A 7,280-nucleotide genomic window follows, 5' to 3' on the forward strand; every position below is an offset into this window, starting at 1 on the left:
TTTAATGCATTTTATCAGAGTCAAAGAACAAATTTGTTTTAGAGACAAAACTACAAATGTCTCCTACTACTGAACTCTTTTTACATCTGCATCCCTCCAGTATTTTTCTATCTTCATACCATTGTAGTTCTGCCTAACTGTACTCAAGTATCACTTTATTATATAATAGCTCGACTAAATATACCCTTTTCCCATTGTATGTCATCCTTCCAACATTTTCTATAATTTTAGTCTTTTTAACATATAGCCGTGCTTTAGATGTTCCTGTATATCTACATAATGTCTCAATCATACCTTTAAAAAACATTTGTAATATACTATTTTCTTCTAATATTAAACTAGTCTTAGGTACTTTCTACATAGGCGTGTCATTGACTGCCTTATATTACTGATACAAGGCCCCGTTTTCATGTTTTTCTTGTGCTTTGTTTTCCATAAAATTGTCATTAACTTGTCCGTATGTCTAATAACAATTTGTAAGGGGGCACCCATCTAATACCTAAAACTTCTGCACTATAGGACCTGAGATTATTTGTATAAACCATCCAGGGGTGAATTCAATGCACACTGTTACATTGGATAATTTTGCATTCCTTACAGATAAAGGAAAACTGTGACTGTAAAACCACAGTGTGTCAATTGAAAGAGTCATATTCATATTTTACAGAAGTTCTTTGCATGATCTAAGAGCTATTTTCCAGATGAGGAATGAGAATAGCTCTTACTGGCCTTTGGCATCTTGCAGAAGGAATCAGTCAAGCATATCTCCAACTTGCTAATTACTTCGCCTCACCCTCCCCCCTCCCGCCTCATAACAAACTTATTATTTCTTTGCTCCTTTAGTTTCTTTGCTTTTTCAGCTAGTCATGATTTATTGAATGTCTAATAAGCAAGGCATTATGCTAAATTGTTTTCTCTGCCATGTCTTTAAGTATAAACAATAGCAGAGTTAGTTTTATTATTGTAACCTATAAATCACAAAACTAAGCCTCAGTGTTGTTGACTATCTTGTCCAAAGTCCCAGAGCTAGTAAATAGCAAACCAGGTTTGGAGGACAGACCAATTTAATCCAGGTTTCATTTGCATACATATTATGATGAACTGCAATTGTGCCAAAGCAATAAGAAAAATCTTTCAGTGCCCTTTTATATCAACATTTTTATACCAAATAAAATGCATGGTCAAAAGTTCAATATATTTTTACCATGTTTTGAATGGCTGTGTCAACCTACATTTGCCATGAGGTATTCTCTTCTCATGGATTTCGTAGGCTCAAGTACTATCACAAAAAAAAAAAAAAAAAAAAAAAAAAAACAAACATTAAGAATCTGGGTACTTTTCTAGTCTGCTAGTTCATGTATATTACATCAAATAAAATACTATAGGTTACCTAATTAAGGGTGCAGTTTTACTTTTTCATTGTCAGTGGATATTTTTCATTCTTGCACCATTTGAATGTCCTTTACATATTTACAATGTTTTCTACCTTATGAGTGTCACCTCAAAACAGAAGCTACACATCTGGTTTCACAGAATGCCATGCACTTCTGATATAGGCATGTGACCTGTGTTCAGCCAATCACAGGCCTACACGAGAGATTTGAAAGGGAGTAGCATGAAGAAGGAGGTATACGGGGCATCAATTGAAAGAGGGAGATCAGAGAGAAGGCAACTTACAGAGGCAGAGGAGGGAGAGATGCTGCGTGCACAGCCATGAAAAAACTGGTTCTGTATGATCTTAACAGAAAGCAGGCAGGGTATTATTTACACATAAATTCTGGCTATGCATTCTACAAACGTGATTCTCTGTACTTCCAAAGTCTTTCCACTTTACTTAATATCCTTTAATACATGCATTCTTGTTAAGCTGGTTAGAATACTGTCTGTTGCTGTTAAGTATGAACTTTGACTCTTAACACTTAGTGAAGATTTTTATAGTCATTTTTTAACATACTAAGTAAAAATATGGTTACAACTGAAGTTATTACAGGGAAAAGAACATTTCTTCAGTAGTTCTCAATAAATGTACAAATTTCTTATACTATGTTTCTGTTAATAAAATCTTTTAAAGTACCTAAATTTAATTTGCAAAATGCTAATCTAACTTTCATGTAATAACATGACATATAGGAATTAATAGTACACAATGGTAAAGAATAACATTTATAATTTTCTGTATGTTAAAATGGAAAAAGAGGGGCAACCACATTAGGGGACATAGTCAAGTGAAATGTTCTATTAGAAATATATGAAATTCATATCTTTTTTCATAGCATTGACAAAAAACTATTTTCTTCTACAAGTTCTTAACCTTTCATAATCAACAGAAAAGACAGGTTGAACTTAGGTTTGTGTCCAGGGTCTATGTCCCCACTTGGTGTTCAAATAATTAATAATGGAACAAAACTGCTGACTAATGAACCTCCTTCAAGTAACATGACTATTTCATTCTTCTGTTATTTTTTTATAAAACTGAATGGTAGTGTTTTAATTACTCTGTGCACATTTTCAGTGTGCACACATTTGGTGAACTTCCTAGAAACTGAACCCTAATTTGAACTCTCTGGAATCATGTAATACAGTTCTTGAAATCTTTTTAAATTAGAACTAATTTGCAGAATTTTCCTTTTCACTTTTAATTTTAGCAACATATCCTCACAATACTTTGCTTCTTCTTTTACCTAGAAAGATTAAGAACTAGAAGACAGCTAATTAGAGTAGTCTATTCACCAGCAACTTTTCTACAAATGTTAGCCTAAATTCTAAGGTAACATTAAATCTTATTAGAAAACAATTAAGTGAATTCCAATGGAAAAGCAATATCATAAACTTTTGTATATAATACCTGAAAGGTAAATATATGTACATTTAAATCACGTTGAAAATACATCTTTTATGATTTCATTGTTATATTTTGAAAACACATATGTAAATTATTTTCTCTAGTGCCAATATGCAATTTGATAGTTTTCCTGCTCAAACTTATAATGATGCACATGTGAGAAAAAATTTTATACTTGAAATTATGATTAAATAACATATTTTAAAACAAATACAAAGAACCGTCTACTTTTGTTGCATCAATAAAACTAATACTCTTCCAACCTTAATTATTCAATATTTAAATAAAATTAAGTTCTGAATTGATTCTAAAAGCAATTATTTTCCAAATTAGGAAATTTGGAATTTAGGATCATTAGTTATATCAATTTTAAAGCTGAAAAAATAGTTTTAGTATAAAATACTTTTCAGGGAGGACATAGAGATCTGAGAAATTTATTTGGCATACTGTGCAACAGATAGTAATATTCTATTAGGAAATCTCCATTGAAAATTGAATTTTTTTATAATCACCTACAACAATTGAGTTCTCATTGTTGTCTAAAACCACACTGCACTCTTGTTCCTCTGCCTACTTTCATATATATAATTAAATGTCATTTTAAATAAAACCTGACATAAAACTTTCCCTAATCTCCCTAGTCAGAGATGTATCCATTACTTTCCTCTACACTGATTTTTATCCATGAATCTCATCACATACCCCCTTTGTATTCAGTGATTTCGGTATACGGTTCATCTAACAGAAGAAGGGTGTGCTCCTCTGCAGCCCCTAGCGATGTTTATATGTTCATGATTACAAGAAGCAGCGTACCATCTAATTCTGTATATGAATTGCTGAGATCTATGAGTTTCTATGAAGTCACCCCAGGAACAGCATTTTACAAATCCAGTCTTTAGACCATACATTATTTCAATACTATTGTGGTATTAAATCCATACTTATACTTTCCAAAAGACATAACTGCAAGGCACAAACATTTATAAAATTAAACACTGAAAAGCTTAAATGGACTACTTACGCAACCTTAGGTCAGTGAAGATCTAAATCATGACAATTCAGAACAAGAAAAGAAAAAAAAAATTTTTTTGACTATCTAGTATATATTTTCTAAAGCACCAGATGACAAAAACCAATGAGCAAACAATTTAGATAAAAAAATGTAATGCCAGTGGCAGATGAATGATTCGATGTAAACTATACCAACGCACTTCAATATCCACCAGAAAGAAAAACTGCCAAGGAAAAAATAAGAAAATATATAGAAAATTAATTGAACAATATATTCAAATTGCTAATCAACATGAAAATACATGTAGTCACAATTAGTCATAGAAATAAAATGAAGGTGAGATAACAGTCACATTTGTTAGACTGGGAAAAGTTAAAATAGTAAAAGACAACTATTAATGAATGTGGGAATGAAGGACCACGAACACTCTTACCTATTGCTGGTGGACACTTAAATTGTTATACCTTTGCAAATACAACCTGGCAATATCTACTAAAATACAAAACACAAAAAATAACCCACATATACCTACATACCAGGTATCCATTATTGATATCTATCAATATAGAAGTCAAAAGATAAAGATGCAAGTATGTATGTACAGTGATGCCTAATATGAGTTTTTGAATAATGGTTAGACTGAGTTGTGGCCACACAGCAGCCTACCCCTCTGTCTCCATGTACCTGCCCCTAAAGCAAGGAGAGTCCCTGAGACGGATCCTTTCAGGGACTTTGTTTCACATTTGTGCTTGTACCTTATGTCTTCCTGTTTGGCCCCAGAAAGATGGCTGGTCAGCCAATGACGAGTAAGATTCCCCACGGGGGTGGGGGGTGGGGGAGGAACAACTCAAGCCAAGCGTAGTTGAGTGGAACCAACAGGAGAACCCATGGGGTTCATAGAGGTGGGCACAGCCCCCCACCTTCCCCAGGCTAAGGAGAGCCTCTGCCTCTGTGGCTGCATTCCTTCCCACAACCTGCAAGGGAAGTGATTCAATGGTGTGCTCTCCATCTATTCATATGCGTAAAGGTTTTGTCATTTAGGGAAATACACACATCCAGACACTTATGGTTCAGCTGCCTGCAGGCAAGGGTGATTGGCTTGAATCAGCTTCCTATTATAATATATGGGATTCACAGATCTTGAGATTGACAAGCTTTATCTCCTTTACTTTCCCCCACCTAACTAATAAAGCTAATGCTAGGTCCAATTAGGCGCCCAGTCCTTGAGACTGGGGGTCCATTGGCCTCAGCACTTAAACTCTATTCATGAGTACTGTCTTTCCTTAACCCTGTGCTGCACTCCTTGCTCCCCACAACCCTCGTTGCGCGGGACGCGACACTGAGTTATAAGTATATTAAGTATATATTGTCAGGAGAAGCAAATGAATTTCAGACTAATGTCTAGAATATGATTCTATTTTGTAGAAAAAATGATTACCATATTTTGAAAAATAAAATGTGTGTGTTTTGTGGTGTAGCTCTGTGTGTGCGTATGTGTGTGTTGGGGGTATAACAGAGATAAATGAAGACGGTTTATAGTATAAATCTTATAAATATATCAGAAATAAAACTTATGTTTTCAAGGTACTAATTTAATTTCAGCATACCCTGCTCACCAAATAAGAAAACATTGCACACTTATGATTATATTTTTAAATATGTGTTCTGATATGTAATATACAGCAGTTGATACTATTAAATGCCAAAAGAAAGTCTATTAATCTTATAATTTACAAACATAAATAATATAATACATATTGTCTGACTACATTAAGTGCTTTCATTTAAGTTTACATTAAGTTCTAGTCACCATGACTTTGGATAACATAAACTCCTTTTTATTAAGGCAAATACACAAATTCTTGTACATGGATTAATTTAAAATTTCATATAAAACGAGTAACTTTGACAGCTGAGAGTGAAAAAGAGATGGATTTTCACCAATAGTTATGCTTAATTTATCTTGATTTGAAAATTGACAATGGCATGCCCTTTAAACAGATGAAGGTTAAGCAGCTGAGCCAGTTTTCTTTAAGTGCTAATACTGCAGCCACTAAAATATGTGGATGGATCCTAGGAATGAAATACCATAACAGCCATTTACTGCTCACTCCAGTTTCAGAGAAAAAGTGATGTAATACAAGTTTCTGCAATTAAGCCAATCCTGGTACCACTTTGATAAATACCAGGGGTGCCAAAAAAATTTATACACATTTCAAGAGATGGTCAATGTTGCTCAAGCAGTAATTCGCCATAATCAGAAGTGTCTGGATGTTGATGGTAACCACTTTGAGCACCTCTTGTAATTGCAGAAATCAAACGTGACTTGTATTCATCTTTTGTTATCAGTATATATTGCGTATTACAATTTAAATAGTTCTTTCCTTTCTTAAAATGTGTGTACATTTTTTGGTATCTTCTGTATGTGTGTGTGTGTGTGTGTGTGTGTGTGTGTGTACATACTTATATACAGATGCTGAAAAATACGTTATTTTTATAGGAAATTCCTTATTTTGTATTGTTATAACATTGATCATGGTTACTTTAGGTCAGCCATTACATGTATACATGTCTGTATGTCTGTATGTGTGCATGTTTGTGTGTGTGTGTGTGTGTGTGTGTGGTGTCAAGCTATTTATCTTATTAATATAATTTCAAAAACCACAGGAATAACATTATTACAATATTAGTATTTCAAATAAATTGCTGTTTTATAAAGTTGAAATAAAGATATTTTTCTATTTTCAGTTTCTATCTAAATGACCCTCTAAGGTATCAGAAACCTGAACTTTGCAATTTTCATTATTTTTCATGTACATGTTGTAATCTATTATAATGTGTTGGATCAAACAAAATAATAATAATTACATAGTTATTGTATTTTACAAGAAATCAATAACACTGAAAAATGTAAGAAATACAATGATATTGAGAACAAAAATTTTAAGAACTTAAGAAAAGCCAACCCTTATACATACCTATAAGGAAGAGAAAATAAAAAACACAAAATACCAACTGATCACACGCCAAAAACCAAGTTAGAAAAGCATGCTTATGCTTTTGTTGATTAAAATCATGTGAAATGCTATTAAGGTTCAAGTATTCTATATAGGAAATTAAGATTAAAATATCTACATAAAGGGATTTATGCACAGGAGTTATAAAATGGTGCTTATCTCAATAGTTTCATGGTAATTTGAGTTCAGATAGAGTTCAAAAGCAAGTGATTTATAATCATGAAAAGATATTTGCCTCAGAAAGATTTTAAATAAGTTTTCCAGCCCAGGGAACTGCTGTTTATTCTATTAATGGTGACACTGATAAGCAAGCAGGTGGACGTTTACTCCTCTTGTTGACATTTTTAAAAATGATAGTTCCTCATGAAAATATTGAAAAAGGACTATTGAAACCAAGATATAAAACCAT

Source organism: Rhinolophus ferrumequinum, chromosome 4 (assembly GCF_004115265.2).
Source record: "Rhinolophus ferrumequinum isolate MPI-CBG mRhiFer1 chromosome 4, mRhiFer1_v1.p, whole genome shotgun sequence".
In the NCBI taxonomy this organism is placed as follows: domain Eukaryota; kingdom Metazoa; phylum Chordata; class Mammalia; order Chiroptera; family Rhinolophidae; genus Rhinolophus; species Rhinolophus ferrumequinum.